Genomic DNA, 18,418 nt, shown 5'->3' on the forward strand with positions numbered 1-18,418 from the left:
TGCCATTCCCTCCTCCAGGGGATCTTCCTGACCCAGGGATCGCCCGCATTGTGGGCAGGTTCTTCACTGTCTGAGCCATCAGGAAAACTAAGTAACATCTCTCAATAGTAGTGTGGCAGATTTTCTTTCCCAGAGATGCCTGCCACTTCACACCTCCCATATTCCCTCCGCTCTTACCTGGATAGACCTTTGCAACTGTGTCAACATGCAGAAAATGGAGGTAGTGACACTCTGTGACTTCTCAGGCTAGGTCATACAAATGCCAGTTCTCCTGGGACACTGGCTCTTCGAACCCAGATACTATGGTACTGGGAAACAAGACAAATTCATGCATAAGCGTCCTAGCTGACAGCTCATTATCAACTGAAAAGAAATTAAGGAAAATGTTATTGGGGGCTGGGGGAAAAGTCCTTTGTTTTGTAGTGGTGGAGAGTTGTCCTCAAAGTCACCTGCAGTAACAGAAAGTAGGAAATATACCTAACGTAGTCAATAATTTAATTAAGGAGATCTGCAGGTAGGGTAGTGAACACGCCACTTGACCTCTCGCTTGGCTGTGCATTAGAAAAGGGATAAGAGAAAGAACAGTTTAAACTTAGAAGAAACCAGCAATTTCTGGGTACAAAAATTGAACTTTCTCATTTTCAGCCTCTCCAGATGGTAAATGACACTCAAATTAAGAAATGGCTTCTAGGAAAATCAATGGTGCTGCAGAAAAATGTGGGCTAAATATGAAACCAAGGACATGACTGGAAATTTCTTTGTTAAGACCTCAGAGAGACAAGATGGTGTTTTATGGACCTTTTCAAATAGACAAAAAAATCTTTCTAAAGATCTTGAGGGCCTTGTCTCATAGCAGCCCCACAGAGATTCCTAGGTCGAGAAGGGCTTTTAAGAAAAGCCCTTCTACATTAAATGGCAAAGAAAGGACTACTCAGAGAGCAGAACTCTCTTTTGAACAGCAGGGTTTAGAGTGGTTATCCTCTGCCTGAACCATCATTATATGGGGAGTCTATACTGAGTATCTAACTTGTCTCTTTAGTTCATAGTTCTTCAGAACTCTACTCAAGGAGCTGAATTTGAGGAACTGCTCCCAAGCCCTCAACCATGCTTAGACCTGAATGATATGATGAGTCTCAGACTGTCAGTGAATACCGTAGTGGTAAGAGGCTTAGGACTCGTGGAAGAGGGGTTGCATGTACTTTGTATGTGGAAGGGATGTAAACTCTTGTGGCCAGAATAGCAACTGTGGCAGATAGCACTATCCAAAGAAGGCCATCATGACATGTATCTCACACATTTTACAGTGTGACATCGACTCTTCCGAGTCATGAAGTCTATGTGCTTTTCTACTGAACAGATAGAACTTTATGACTGTGATGGCCAACAGAGCATGAAGAGGGCGATGCTCTGTGATTTCTGAGGTTAGGTCCTAAAAATGCTACACTTCTGCCTTGCTCTCTTGGGATGCTTGTTCTCAGAGCCCAGCTGCCCGGCTGTGGGGAAGCCAAGGGCCTGGCTGAGTTCCCAGATGACAGCCAGCATCCACCGTCAGGCATGGGAATGAGCCTTCAGAGGATTCCAGCCTCTAGCCTTCAAGTGACCTCCAGCCTCTGAGGCACCCCGGTTGACACCATGTAGAACAGGGAGAAGCTGTCCCTTCCTTGCCACTCACAAAGTGCAGATTCATGAGTGAAATACAGGGTGGTCAGTTGTTAAGCTACTTTTCATTTTAAGTGGTTTGTTATGCAGCCATAGGATAGGGGACAAGGAGAATGGATAAACAGATTGTGGGCTCTCCATCCAATGGAATGTTATCCAGCCATAAACAGGAATGACGCACTGATACATGTAACAACACAGATGAATCTCATAGCTCTTGTGCTCAGCAGAAGCTGGACATGAAGTACAGACTGATTCCAGAATAGGTAAAATTAGTATAAGAGAAATTTATGGCAGTAGTGGTTGCTTTTAGGTATACCTGATTAAGGGACATCAGGGGACATTCTTGGTGGATGAAAACTGTCTATATCACGATAGAGGTGTGGGGTTCCAAAGATGCATCTATTTGTCTAAATTACTGCTAACACTCATGCATTTCAATGTATGCAAAAATTTACCTTAAAAAACTAAAAATAATAAATAAAAATTAAGGGAGAGTGGGACATGTATATGAATGTATAGATGCTACAAGAACAACAAAATTTTGATAAGTAGTAAATCTGTACATAAAAGTTCATTTTTTTCCTGTTTACTTTGTATTTGTTTTAAATTTCCCATAATAAAACATTTAAAAAGGAAAAACAGTCTGATTTTTCTAAACAATGAAATTTGACTATAAAACAATGAAGTCTTTTTCTTGTATGGTTGCTAGGGAAGCTCTGAAAATATTGAAAGAATATGTTTTTAAAATGTTTTGAATAAGGCTGTATTATTCAGATGGATGAGTAGCACACTATGTTTCAAGACTACCAAAGCACAACACTTGATGTAATGTGTAAATGCTTTTGTTTTTAAAATCAGTTTTATTATTTTATATTGTTCAACATGTTACTTTAATCAGCCCATACAATTTTCATTATTTATTTAGTAGTTACTGTCCATCCACCAAACATTTATAGAACAGTAATGGTAGAAACTAGTTCCAAACAGAATTAAAAACACAAACAAAATAAAAATAAACAAAAAGAACTAGTTCCTGATAATGATGTTAACTGGAAGAAGGACAACAGCAGTTTAAGTAAGCACAACATTAATTATGGTGGCTCTTTATATTCTAGTGCAAAAATTTTGTTGTCATTTAATTTATTTGAAGTCTCTTCTAATTATTTTATAATAGTCCTCTTCAGTGAGTGGTAAGAGTGTTGGTACTGGAGGAGGGCATGACAACCCACTCCAGTATTCTTGCCTGGACAATTCCATGGACAGAGGAGCCTGGCGGGCTCCAGTCCATGGGGTCACACAGAGTCAGACGTGATTGAAGCGACTAAGCATGCTCGCACGCAGGAGTGTTGGTTAGACACTACGCCATCTTCCCATTGGGTTTAGTGTTACCTAAGGCAATGGCACCCCACTCCAGTACTCTTGCTTGGAAAACCCCATGGACGGAGGAGCCTGGTAGGCTGCAGACCATGGGGTTGCGAAGAGTCAGACACGACTGAGCGACTTCACTTTCACTTTTCCCTTTCATGCATTGGAGAAGGAAATAGCAACCCACTCCAGTGTTCTTGCCTGGAGAATCCCAGGGACAGGGGAGCCTGGTGGGCCACCGTCTATGGGGTCGCACAGAGATGGACACGACTGAAGCGACTTAACAGCAGCAGCAGCAAATGTTTTTTAAATGTTCACCCATGTAACATATATTGCTTGTCCTATATACTATTGGCATGTAACAAACCCCATTTATCTAGACTTCAGATAATTTGCAATTTGATGAGCCACAAATTCATTTCTTCAGTTCAGAGTTTTCTTCCAGACTTTGGACCTACATATGCAACAATCTGTTGGAAATCTCTGGGCTATCCCCACAGACATCTGAAACAAACTTACCTTCAGAGAGGCTCACCCCATTCTCCCTCCTTCAGTAGTCAGCAACATCCTCTATCCATCTGTCCAAACCAGAAATGGAGTATCTTCCCCTACCTCTCCCTGTCTAATCCTCCACATCTAGTCACTCACCAAGGCCTGTTGTCTTTTTGAATATTTTCTCCTCCCCCTCCCCTGCTATTATCCTAGTCCAAGTCCAAACATTTCTTACCTAGATTACTACAATGACCTAAGTATAGGAGGTTTTGCTTCTAGTTTTTCCCTTTGCTTGAATGCATCCTTCAAATTGCTGCAAGGATGGTCTTAAGAAAATGAAAATCTCATCCTATTGCTATCTAATTTTTCACTCTTCAGGAACCCTCCTCTGCCCATTGGTAAATGAAACTCTCAGAGAGGCAAACACAGTCCTCTATGATCCAGTCCTGGCCCGTCTCTCCAGCATTATCTTTCATCCTACGTCCTCACATGTTATGTTCCAGCCATGATCAAGGACGCGTGGTAATCAAAAAGAAGCATGCTGCCTATGTCTTCATGCCTGTGTTCAATCTGCTACTTCTTCATCGCAAATCCCTAGACAACATGTACTTCTCTTTCCAGATTGTACTCACGTGTTAGATACTTGTTGAAAACTCTACCCTGCCGTCCCCGCTCCCTAATCCCAAAGAAGAACCAACTATTATAGCTTTTGTAAGCCTGGATACCATTTACAGACTTACAGCCTTGCACCTTAACAATTTTTTGCCTTGTTGGTTTTCAGGCCTAAGTAAAAAAGTGGGTTTTTAAAAATATTTCACTTTTATCAAATAATAAGAAAAAATTGATATCATAGAATCTACAGTATAGATTCAGATAATGGTTAAAGTCCTTTGACAGGATGAGTGTTTCTACAAAGAAAATTTTGCACACTTCAATCTCTCTCACATACGCACGCATGTAGTCTGAAATCCTATCACTTATAAAGCTGATATTCAAAATAAATATTCTAGAATACTGTTTCTGATTCATTAACAAAATCTCCACTGAAGTTTAACATAGTTTTTTTTGCTTTTGAATTCTCTGGATATCTATATGCATGTATGGTATGCAGTATATGGCAACTTCCAGTTAACAGAATGTGACACTAATTTGGGTGAACATCTGTACTGCATAGTTTAAGGACAGCTATAGCAAAATACTGCCCAGTGGTTAAAAATAATTCTCAAAATTTTTGGTTTATTTAAATAAAACTTTAGCTCAGAATTTCTTAAATAATTAAAATTGAATCCTCATAATCATTTTGTGATTCAAAAATAAGGAAAATAAGATGAGTGGTATAAAATGTAGAGTCATAAAGTAAGCCCTTATCATGTTATGACCCATAATAAATGATTAAGTAATGGTTTTGATCTCACAAGTTATGATGATATTAAGGTAGTTCCAAAAGATCTAGAGAATGGAAAAGATGTAAAATAGGATTTTTGGAAGGTATTAGTAGTTTTAGAATAAAAATCATTGATTTAATAATGTCTCTCAAGCACATGAAGTTACTATGCTAAAGCTCATGAGTTTCCTTCCATTAAGCCTGAATAAATGGAAATAAATGAAAGTGCATAAACATTTAAGAAGTAAGTGCTAGATAATCTCAGCCAAGTCATTTAAAACTCATAACTCTGCTGAGTAAGGGTATGGTCAGGCCTCTCAAGATGGCTGTTCTCTTGCTCTCTGTCCATCCCCTGCCTGACCAGCACCTGACTGAGCTTTCCCTAATAACTAATAAGCCCACCTGACATCAATGACAACTCCCCTGTAACTGGTAATCTGTCCACCCCCCACCCCCCAGGAGCAAAGCCTGCCACCATGTCCTGCCCCTCGCCAGGCTACCCCATTCATTAAACCACTGATATCTCTGTTGCTGACTCCAGGCACTTTCTTCAGTCTTGAAGCTGGGCAAGCCCATGCCTCGTAAGCCTGTGTGATGCAGCCCAACAGTTAAGTCATATCTCCAGATGAGAAAATAAGTTCAAAGGTTTAAAACCTTTCCAAGGACTTCTGGTTTCAGTTCCAAAATATAGAGCTTGGAAACTGTCACTTATATCCTTAAAATAAGAAATAAATGAACAAAGTGGAAATCAACTACTTTTCTTGATTTGGAAATTAAATAACATGCTTCTAAATGATACATATGACAGGTGAGACATCTCAAAAGAATTTTAAAAAATATTTAAACTAAATGAAAATAAAAAATAACAGTTTATCAGAACTTCCTTGGTGGTCCAGTGGTTAAGACTCCATGCTTCGATACAGGGGGTGAGGGTTCAATGCTTGGTCAGTGAGCCAAGGCCCCACATGCTGCTTGGGGTGGCCAAAAACTAAAAAACACCCCAAAATACAACTTATCAAAATTTGTGAGGTACAGTGAAAGCAGTGCTTAAAGGGAAAATTTGCAGCTTTAAATGTATATACTAGAAAAGAAGAAAGTTCTAAAACCAATCATCTAAATTTCCACCTTAGGAAACTAGGGGGAAAAAAAGACCAATTTAAAAGTAAAGCAAGAAGAATAAAATAAATAATAAAAACTGAGCTGAAACCTATGAAACAAAATAAGAAATCAATAGAGAAAATCAACAAAACCAGAAGATGGGCTCACAAAAATGTTTATGAAATTAATAAACCTCTAGGCATAGGAAAAACAAAAAGGAAGATACTAATATCAGAAATGAAAGAAGGAACAGCCCTGTAAGTCCCATGTACATTGAATGGATAATAATGGAATATAGCTATATAAATATAATGACTCTGTGCCCACAAATGTGATAACTTAGATGAAATGGGCAAATTTCTTGAAAGACACAAAGTACCAAAACACACAAAAAGAAACAGATGATCTGAATAGGGCTTAGCCTATTAAAAAATTGAACCAGTAACTTAAAACCTTCAAAAAAATAAAGAACCATGCCCAGATGGTTTTACAGATGAACTTTAACAAACATTTATGAAGCTGAATTACCTCAGTACAAAAACCAGATAGACATTGCTGCTAAGTCGCTTTAGTCATGTCCGACTGTGCGACCCCACAGACAGCAGCCCACTAGGCTCCTCTGTCCCTGGGATTCTCCAGGTAAGACTACTGGAGTGGGTTGCCATTTCCTTCTCCAATGCATGAAAGTGAAAAGTGAAAGTGAAGTCACTCAGTCGTGCCCGACTCTTAGCGACCCCATGGACTGGAGCCTACCAGGCTCCTCCGTCCATGGGATTTTCCAGGCAAGAGTACTGGAGTGGGGTGCCATTGCATTCTCCGAGATAGACATTACAAAGAACGAATCTACGGACCAATATTTGTCATAACACAGACGCAAAATGCTCAACAAAATATCAGCAAATTGAGTACAACAATATATAACAAGAATTATACACCATGACCAAGTGATATTTGCTCCAGATATGCAAGGCTGGATCAACATTAGAAAATTAACCAACATAATCTACTATTTCAGTACGCTAAAGCAGAATCATATGATCAGTATCAATTAATGAAGAAAAAGCATTTGACAAAATTTAAAACCTATTCATGATAAAAACTCTCAGTAAACTAGTAGCAATGGATAACTTCCTCAAACTGAAAGAATATCCACAAAAACTCTACAGTCTGACATCCTTATGCTGAGAGACTAGACAAACTCCCCCCAAGATTGGGAACAAGGCAGTGATGTCCTCTGTCAACACTCCTTTTCAATATTTTTTTTTTTTTAATTTTTAAAAGAAAATCCATCCTGAACCCTCCTCCCTCCTCCCTCCCCATACCATCCCTCAATATTTTACTGGGAGTATCAGATAGTGCAGTATGGAAAGAAAAGGAAATAAGATATACATAGGAGAAAGGAGAAATAAGACTATCTTTGTTTGCAGATGACTTGACTGTTTATGTAGAAAATCCCAAAGAACTAACAATAAATACTCTTAAACTACTAAGTGAGTGTAGAAAGGTCACAGGACACAAGATTAATATACAAATCAGTGGTTTTCCAACATATGAATAATGAAAACTGGAATATGAAATTAATTGAATTAAAGACAATGCAATTCATAATAGGACTAAAAAGAAAAGAAAGAACCTGATGCTAGAAAGATTGAAGGCAAAAGAAGAGGGGCAGCAGAGAATGAGATGGTTAGATAGCAACACTGACTCAATGGACATGAATTTAAGCAAACCCAGGAGTTAGCAGGGCTTCCTGCTAGTGGCTCAGCTGGTAAAGAATCTGCCTGCAATGCAGGAGACCTGGGTTCAATACCTGGGTTGGGAAGATACCCTGGAGAAGGGAATGACTACCCACTGTAGTATCCTGGCCTAGAGAATTCCATGGATAGAGCCAGATATCCACCTAGAGCCAGATATCCTAGAATGTGAAGTCAAGTGGGCCTTAGGAAGCATCACTACAAACAAAGCTAGTGGAGGTGGTGGAATTCCAGTTGAGCTATTTCAAATCCTAAAAGATGATGCTGTGAAAGTGCTGCACTCAATATGCCAGCAAATTTGGACAAATCAGCAGGGGCCACAGGACTGGAAAAGATTAGTTTTCATTCCAATCCCAAAGAAAGGCAATGACAAAGAATGTTCAAACTACCGCACAATTGCACTCATCTCACACACTAGCAAAGTAATGCTCAAAATTCTCCAAGCCAGGCTTCAACAGAACATGAACTTCCAGATGTTCAAGCTGGATTTAGAAAAGGGAGAGGAACCAGAGATCAAATTGCCAACATCCAATGGATCATGGAAAAAGCAAGAGAGTTCCAGAAAAACATCTATTTTTGCTTTATTGACTACACCAAAGCGTTTGACTGTGTGGATCACAATAAACTGTGGAAAATTCTTCAAGAGATGGGAATACCAGACCACCTTACCTGTCTCCTGAGAAACCTGTATGCAGGTCAAGAAGCTAACAGTTAGAAATGGACATGAAACAACAGACTGATTCCAAATTGGGAAAGGAGTGTATATCAAGGCTGTATATTGTCACCCTGCTTATTTAACTTAGATGCAGAGTACATCAGCGAAATGCTGGGCTGGATGAAGCAGAAGCTGGAATCAAGATTGCCAGGAGAAATATCAATAACCTCAGATAAACAGATGACACCAACCTTATGGCAGAAAGTAAAGAACTAAAGAGCCTTTTGATGAAAGTGAGAGGAGAGTGAAAAAGTTGGCTTAAAACTCAACATTCAGAAAACTAAGATCATGGCATCCAGTTCCATCACTTCATGGCAAATAGATGGGGAAATAATGAAAACAGTGACAGACTTATTTTTGGGGGGCTCCAAAATCACTGAAGATGGTAACTGCAGCCATGAAATTAAAAGAGGCTTGCTCCTTGGAAGAAAAGCTATGACCAACCTAGACAGCATATTAAAAAGCAGAGACATTACTTTACCAACAAAGGTCCATCTAGTCAAAGCTGTGGTTTTTCCAGTAGTCATGTATGGATGTGAGAGTTGGACCATAAAGAAAGCTGACTGCCAAAGAACTGATACTTTTGAATATAGTATTGGAGAAGACTTTTGAGAATCTCTTGGACTTCAAGGAGGTCCAACCAGTCCATCCTACAGGAAATCAGTCCTGAATATTCATTGGAAGGGCTGATGCTGAAACTGAAGCTCCAATACTTTGGCCATCTGATGGGAAGAACTGACTCATTAGAAAACACCCTGATGCTGGGAAAGATTGAAGGCCTGAGGAGAAGGGGACGACAGAGGAAGAGAAGGTTGGATGGCATCACCAACGCAATGGACATGAGTTTGAGCAAGCTCTGGGAGTTGGTGATGGACAGGGAAGCCTGGTATGTTGCCGTCCATGGGGTCGTAAAGAGTTGGACATGACTGAGCAACTGAGCTGAATTGAGGAGATAGCGCCTGGTGTGCTACACTCCATGGGGTCACAACGAGTCGGATATAACTTAGTGACTGAACAACACAACAATTGAAAGAAAAGAAATATTAGGGATGTCCCTAGCAGTTAAGTGGTTAAGAATTCACACTTCTATACTGCTGGGGGCAGGGGTTCGATCCCTGGTTGGAGAACTAAGATTCTTGCTGCTGTGTGGTAAGGTGGATGAAGAAAACAAAAAAGAAAGAAATATTAGATATGAGTCTACCAAAGTATGTATAGGAGCTATATGTGGAAAATTATAAAGATCTGATGAAAGAATCATCTAAAAATCTAAATAAAAGAAGAAATATTTTGTGTTCCTGAATTAAAAGATCAGTGTTTTTTGTATTTCCATACAAATTGTGAAATTATTTGTTCTAGCTCTGTGAAGAATACTGTTGGTAGCTTGATAGGGATTGCGTTGAATCTATAAATTGCTTTGGGTAGTATACTCATTTTCACTATATTGATTCTTCCAATCCATGAACATGGTATATTTCTCCATCTATTAGTGTCCTCTTTGATTTCTTTCACCAGTGTTTTATAGTTTTCTATATATAGGTCTTTAGTTTCTTTAGGTAGATATATTCCTAAGTATTTTATTCTTTCCGTTGCAATGGTGAATGGAATTGTTTCCTTAATTTCTCTTTCTGTTTTCTCATTATTAGTGTATAGGAATGCAAGGGATTTCTGTGTGTTGATTTTATAGCCAAAGCGATCTTGAGAAAGAAGAATGGAACTGGAGGAATCAACCTACCTGACTTCAGGCTCTACTACAAAGCCACAGTTATCAAGACAGTATGGTACTGGCACAAAGACAGAAATATTGATCAATGGAATAAAATAGAAAGCCCAGAGATAAATCCACGCACATATGGACACCTTATCTTTGACAAAGGAGGCAAGAATATACAATGGATTAAAGACAATCTCTTTAACAAGTGGTGCTGGGAAATCTGGTCAACCACTTGTAAAAGAATGAAACTGGACCACTTTCTAACACCATACACAAAAATAAACTCAAAATGGATTAAAGATCTAAACGTAAGACCAGAAACTATAAAACTCCTAGAGGAGAACATAGGCAAAACACTCTCCGACATACATCACAGCAGGATCCTCTATGACCCACCTCCCAGAATATTGGAAATAAAAGCAAAAATAAACAAATGGGACCTAATTAACCTTAAAAGCTTCTGCACATCAAAGGAAACTATTAGCAAGGTGAAAAGACAGCCTTCAGAATGGGAGAAAATAATAGCAAATGAAGCAACCGAGAAACAACTAATCTCAAAAATATACAAGCAACTCCTACAGCTCAACTCCAGAAAAATAAACGACCCAATCAAAAAATGGGCCAAAGAACTAAATAGACATCTCTCCAAAGAAGACATACAGATGGCTAACAAACACATGAAAAGATGCTCAACATCACTCATTATCAGAGACATGCAAATCAAAACCACTATGAGGTACCATTTCACACCAGTCAGAATGGCTGCGATCCAAAAGTCTACAAATAATAAATGCTGGAGAGGGTGTGGAGAAAAGGGAACCCTCTTACACTGTTGGTGGGAATGCAAACTAGTACAGCCACTATGGAGAACAGTGTGGAGATTCCTTAAAAAACTGGAAATAGAACTGCCTTATGATCCAGCAACCCCACTGCTGGGCATACACATTGAGGAAACCAGAAGGGAAAGAGACACGTGTACCCCAATGTTCATCGCAGCACTGTTTATAATAGCCAAGACATGGAAGCAACCTAGATGCCCATCAGCAGATGAATGGATAAGAAAGCTGTGGTACATATACACAATGGAGTATTACTCAACCATTAAAAAGAATACATTTGAATCAGTTCTAATGAGGTGGATGAAACTGGAGCCTATTATACAGAGTGAAGTAAGCCAGAAGGAAAAACATAAATACAGTATACTAACGCATATATATGGAATTTAGAAAGATGGTAACAATAACCCGGTGTACGAGACAGCAAAAGAGACACTGATGTATAGAACAGTCTTATGGACTCTGTGGGAGAGGGAGAGGGTGGGAAGATTTGGGAGAATGGCAATGAAACATGTAAAATATCATGTAGGAAACGAGTTGCCAGTCCAGGTTCGATGCATGATGCTGGATGCTTGGGGCTGGTGCACTGGGACGGCCCAGAGGGATGGTATGGGGAGGGAGGAGGGAGGAGGGTTCGGGATGGGGAACACATGTATACCTGTGGCGGATTCATTTTGATATTTGGCAAAACTAATACAATTATGTAAACTTTAAAAATAAAATAAAATTAGAAAAAAAAAAAAACAAAACACCTATTTCAACAACAACAAAAAAAAAGATCAGTGTTATGAAGATGTCAGTTTTTTCCAACTTGATCTTAAAATCCAACCCAATTCCAAGTAAAATTGCAATGAACTGTTTTGTAGGTATTGACAAACTGATATTAAAGTTTGTACAGAAAGGCAAAAGATCTAGAATAACCAACATGATCCTGAAGAAGAACGAAGATAAGAGTATGTACAGCACTCGATTATCAAGACTTATTGTAAGGCTACACTAATTAAGACAGCATGGTATTTGTCAAAGAATGGACTTGCAGTTCAATGGAAAAGAACAGAGGGCCCAGAAATAGGCCTATGCAAATACAGTCAACTCATATTTAAAAAGGAGAAAGGCCATTCAATGGAGAAAAGATAGTGTTTTCAACAAATGGTGGTGGGATAATTGGACAATCAAATGCAAAAACAATAAAAATTTTAATAGAAAATAAAGGAGAAAATCAGGTAACCATGGATTCGGTCAAAAGTTTTTAGATAGAAAACCAAAAGTATAACCCATGAAGAAAAGCACAGATAAGATTAACTTTATTAAAATTAAATACTTCTGCCCTGTGAAAGACAATGTTAAGAGAATGAAAAGACAAGCCACAGATTGGGAGAAAATATTTGTACAACATATTATCTGATAAAGGATTTGAATGTGAAATACACAAAAAAACCCTTAAAATTCAGCATTCAGAAAACAAACAAACCAATTTAAAAATGAGCAACGATCTGAATATATACTTCAGTCAAGAAAATGTACAGATGGAAACCATATATCCCATCTGTAGGGAACTGCAAATTAAAACAACAGTGAGATATGTACCTATTACAGTGACTGAAATCCAAAAAACTACCAATTGCTCACAAGGGTGTGGAGCAACAGGAATTCTCATTCATGCTGGTGGGAACGCAAAATGCTGCAGCCACTTTGGAAGAGTTTGGCAGCTTCTTACAAGGCTAAACACAATGTTAACATACAATCCAGCAATTGCAGGCAGATATTTACCCAATTTTTGTTTGAAAATGTATGTCTATATAAAAACCTGCACACAAATGTTTGTAGCAGCCCTATTCAGAGTTGACAAAAACTGGAAGCAACCAAGAAGTGTTTCAGTAGGTGAGAGTATGAACAATGGATAAACTATACATGGGTGATTTTTTAATACATATTGCTAAGTGAAAGAAGCCAGTTTGAAAAGGCTATACACAATATTATTCCAATTATATGGCCTTCTAAACAAGGCCAAAAATGATAGTAAAAAGTAAATGCTTGAGGCTTGAGGTGAGAAGAAGAGGGTTGAATAGTTAAACAGAATTCTTTTTTTCAGGATGAAACTATTCCATATATTGTGATAATAGATACATGACACTGCGTGCTAAGTCGCTTCAGTTGTGTCTGACTCTTTGCCACCCTAGGGACTGTAGCCCACTGGGCTCCTCTGTCCATGGAATTCTCTAGGGAAGAATACTGGAGAGGCTTGCCATGCCCTCCTCCAGAAGATCTTCTCGACTCAGGGGTCAAACTCCCATCTCCTGCAACTAACTCCTGCATTGCAGGCAGATTCTTTACCTCTGAGTCACTGGGGAAGCCCATACACGACACTATGAGTCTGTTAAAACCTGTAGAAGTTTATCACATGATGAGTGAAATTTAATGTATGAAAAAATTTAAAAATCATTCAGGTGGTCAAGGAATCCCAGGGTGGGATGCAGGATGTGATAAAATAACCGTATAGGAATGTATAAGCCAACCTCACTGAAGGGAGTAGGGGAAGGTGCTCACTTAAGTAGCTTTGAAAATGAGAGGACCTTGTAAGGAAGAGTAAAGAAAAGAAGCTGCACCATTCCCTAGTCGATACCGTTGTTATTCACGGGGTATGGGTAACAGCTGTGATATGCTACACGTGTATACTGGAATTGAACAGATCCATCAAGAGCCCATGGGGTTGCAAAGAGTCGGACACGACTGAGCGACTTTCACTCTCTCACTATAGCAAAGGGGTGGAGAAAGGTCACTGACGCAGTGGGATTTTACAGACAAGTGAGGAGAGGAGGCTAGAATGATCCATGTGGTAACGGTTAGAGCTGAAGACAGTATGAACTCATGTTTAGCTTAATACAGACACAGACTGTAAAACACATATTTATAGATATGTGTATATATAGGTTATTATACACACTATTTCCTCTCAGCTGAGAAGGCCTGGGCCCAATGATATCCCAATAGCAAAAAGCATATCTAGTGCTCAGATAGTGGTTTCTGATACCTTTCCCTAATAGCAGGAACAAGGACTTCTTGGAGAAAGGGCTGATTCAGAACTGGGGCCAGAAATATACAAGGTGATCTGAGCTGGGGCATCTCATATTGCCAGAAAGTAAGGAGGCTCTAGAAAGAGAGGATGAAAGAAAGAGAGGAGGGAATGGGAAAAGAGACAAATCTCCTGTGTAGAACCTCAAGTAATTTTCACAGATACTCTGCCTTCAAGAAGGTGGAGCATCAGTCCTTAGGTCAGTGCAGGGTGACTTCCTCCCAAGTGGTACGGTATACAAAGAGAAAAAAGGAAAACTTCGCAGTGGAGAAATCTAACAATCAAAAGTTAGCATAAACTGTGATAATGCATGTGGATAGTATGCACCTTCAATAAGATGTACTGAAAACGGCACTTCACCTCTCTGGTCTTCTTCCCCAAACCCCTAGCCTCAGTCTATTCACGAGAAAAACATTAGACAAAAGCTCAATTGAGGGACACTCTACAAAGTACCTCACCAGTAACTACTTGAAACTGTCAAGGTCATCAAAATTAAGGAAAGTCAGAGAACTGTCAGTCAAGAGGAGCCTAAGCAGACATGACAGCTAAATGTAGTGTGATGTCCTGGAACAGAAAAAGGCCATTAAGTGGAAACTGAGGATGAACTCTCGTTAATCAGAATGTGTCAATACGGGTTCATTAATTGTAACAAATAAAAAATGGTAATAATAGGAAAAACAGGGTACAGGATATACAGGGACTCATTTTGCTATTCTTTTTCTGTAAATCTGATTTTTTTTGGTTGTCGATTTTTCTTTTTTTAACTTTTATATTGTAGTATAGTTGATTTACAGTGTTGTTTTACGGCGTACAGCTGATTCAGTTATACACACACATATAACCATTCTTTTTTAGATTCTTTTCCCATATAGGTTATTACAGAATATTGAGTAGTTTCCTTGAAAATATTCAAGTTTCCCAGAATATTGAGTAATATACTGGGCTATACAGTAGGGCCTTGTTGATTATTTTATATATATAGTGGTGTGTATATATTAATCCCAAACTACTAATTTATCCTCCCCTCATAAAACTGTTCTAAAATAAAATTTAGTTAAAATATTAGCAAAACAAAACAAAACAAAAATATTAGCAACCTTTAGTTAGTTGTTAGGCACTAATATTAGCTTAATAACAATGCTATTTCCTATTAACAATTATAACTATGTCAGGAATGGAATTTTTATCAATTAAATGAACCAGAAATCGTATATGTCATGGGGCTTCATAAATCAAATTTCATGGTTAGACAAGAAATTTTTTTCATTTCAGGTACTAGGTTTCTAAAATGTATTCATATATTTTTCTTGCCTTGGTAAATAACGCACATTAAATAGAGCCTTTCTGGGTAATTCTCTTCAACTGAAATAAATAATTACAAAAAAAAAACCCCAAAACAAAAAAAAACCCCAAAACCAAAGAACCCTGCCCCCCCCCAAAAAAAAGACCCACCAAAAAATCCTCTCACCCACACTTCTCAAGATCTCAAACTCAGTCAGAAACAGAAATTAATCAATATCTGTTATGCCCTGGACTCTGTTCTAGGCACTGGAATGCAATTGTGAACAAAACAGATAAACAGTTCCTGTCATCAGAAGACTCACATTCTAGCAAGATGATGGGTTGGCTCTTGGCTCCTGTGACTTACAGCTTTGCACCAGTCCCCAAACTCATTTTAGCCTGTATCTTTTTCCTAAATTCCAGTCCTTCATTTCCAATTCATGGACGTTTTCCACAAAATGTCATTTGGAAGTCAACACAGCTGAAACCAACCCTTCTAAACCCAGCTTCTTTTCCGGACTCTGTTATCAATGGCCCTACTCCTTACTTACCTGCTCCTCAAAAATCATGCTATTCAATCCCATCCTCTCTCATGCAGTGTCCTCACCAGCCCTTTCAACTACTCAAGTTCCAGAAACTTTCCCTTAACAGTGTCTTACCAGTCTCATTTTGGTTTTTTTTGACCACACCTTGTGCCTTGTAGAATCTTAGTTTCCCAGTCAGGGATTGAAACCAGACCCTTGGTGGTGAAAGCACACAGTCCTAACCACTGGATCACCAGGAAATCCCCTCACCAATCTCATTTCTAAAAGACTTTCTCTACCCATCTAAGCTAAACTGCTGGTACCCCTTCATAACTAGTTACTTCATATTTGTAAAACATCTGGATTTTAAGAATAGCTTCCTAATTGATCCCCTATTAGCCTACCCTTCTTAAACTCACTCATGCGCTCTAAATCCTAAGTCCATAAGTCTCTGGACGGGATTCAAGGTGTTTTTATTTTTTAAACAATCTGTCACCTTGTCTCTCATAATGTTTTCTGCTGAATTATCTGTTCCAGCTGGGTTTCCTCCTCTCTTCACGCTGTATTCCTCCAACGTTCTTACTGCTTCAGTTCTGTCTCTGGGTTTGATGTCTAGGTTTTAGGCTTTCCACCCATCACCTCATCACGTCTCTTGGGTCACAGTCAAACCTGCTTCTCTGGTCAAGTTGGACAGACAAGCAATTTGAATCGCTCTAATACCCTTAAAACCTGCTCCTAAAAATAACTTCTTGAGGTAATGCTTCAGGCAGTCTTCCTGAGACTTACCTCATTCTTTGGTTTTGGCCGCTAAACAATCAGGGGTCAGAGGCTGTCCTTCCTCACATCGTACAAAAGTTTTATTTTTTTGACAATGGTGACATCAGACTTCTCTCAGTTGCTAACTTGGAATCTGTGAACTTACCTATTATTGTAAGGTAGGTGCTGTGAAAACAAAAGGAGCCTAAAATGTATAACATCCCAACACACAGATATTTGTTTCTTGCTCATGTAACATGGGAAGATGGTGGTAAGACGATCTCGAAGCAGTGATTCAGAAACCAAGGCTCCTTTCATCCTGCACTCACCATCCCTTTGGGCATCCGCCGTCAGCTAATGAATGGGGAAAGAGACAGTGAAGCAGGCATTTGACCTAGAAATGACATGTGTCACTTCCTCTCACATCCAGGTGGCTAGAACTCAGTCACGTAGCCACAAATATTTGCAAGAGAGCAGAAAAGGTAGTCATGTGTGTCTAGGAAAAGGAGAACAAAGATTTTATTAAATAGCTTACATTTTCCCTAAGGAAGACAACCTCAAGTCACATTCAGCTCCTGCAATCCTTTCAAAGTTTTATCTCTGGTGATGTACTCTCCTTACCTGATGGTTTGACTTTGATAATTCAGTGACCTCAGGATTTAAAGACAAGTCATCCACCCCTGACCTCCACCACATATACAATGTGGAACAGGAAGTGGATAAATGCAATTAGAATTCTCATTTGAAAAAAATGAGAATGAGAAACATACAGCAGAAGTTGATTCATCGCAGTGAAACCCCCTACTTCTTTCTTAGTAGAGGAGTTCTGGTTTGCTCTGCATTTCTTCTCTTAGAGAAACTGCCTTATCCATTATTCTCAATGGTTCCCTGCTCTGACTTCTAGGAAGGTTTTCTGTTTCCCGTATGTGCTATGATTTCATTGCAAGTAGGTGCTGAGAATTATTTCCTTCTTGTGAGCTATACAACTCAGTTTGCTCCATGAGCACACAGGTTTACCTTGCGTTCCTCTAAAGTAAGAGGCAACACATTCAAAATTATCTTTGCGACATAGTTGAGTCCCTTTGCTTTCTTACACAGTCTTCATAGGCCTTTTAAACTCAAAACCCATTTTAGTATAATCTTAATATTTGGGGTTCAGAAGCAGTGGGCTTTTCAAATGCTTAAAGCACTTAATCTCTGGGCCCTCTCCATTCCCCTCAATCTCTGCTGAAAGACCATTTATTTCTTGCCTTCTTGGAGTATCTTTTAGCAAAAAAACATCTCAAGCACATGTTTACTCTGACTCCTGTATCCATTTCCCCCACGTTACAAGTTCAGTAGTCACAGGGACCCCCTTCCAAGTAAAAATGTTTTGCCCTGGCATAACATGAGTTAGTCTGTCAGCCCTTTGTATCTATTTCCTCTCTTCTGGCTGCTTGGCTGCTAAACCAATGTACCATATTGTAGGTTTTCATCCTCCCAGAACCCCACTGGAAGATCCCAATATTTTAGCTTCAATTGTTTGCAGTCACAAATGAGTCCAAAATGTGTAATGGCTCAAATACAACAGAAGTTTTGCTTCTCATTTATGCTAATGTCGGGGGAGAGTGTCATTTCCTCGATTCTGTCTCACTGTCGCAAAAACTTGAAACGACGGAATTGGTGCCACAGCTCAGTCCCATTAGGAAAAACAAAGGACAGTACACCCTCGAGGAGGTGGGCTGACCCAAAAGACGAAGAGAAGAGCAGTCCCAATCCTTCTAGGCT

The sequence above is a fragment of the Bos indicus genome, chromosome 16, assembly GCF_029378745.1.
Source record: "Bos indicus isolate NIAB-ARS_2022 breed Sahiwal x Tharparkar chromosome 16, NIAB-ARS_B.indTharparkar_mat_pri_1.0, whole genome shotgun sequence".
Lineage (NCBI taxonomy): Eukaryota > Metazoa > Chordata > Mammalia > Artiodactyla > Bovidae > Bos > Bos indicus.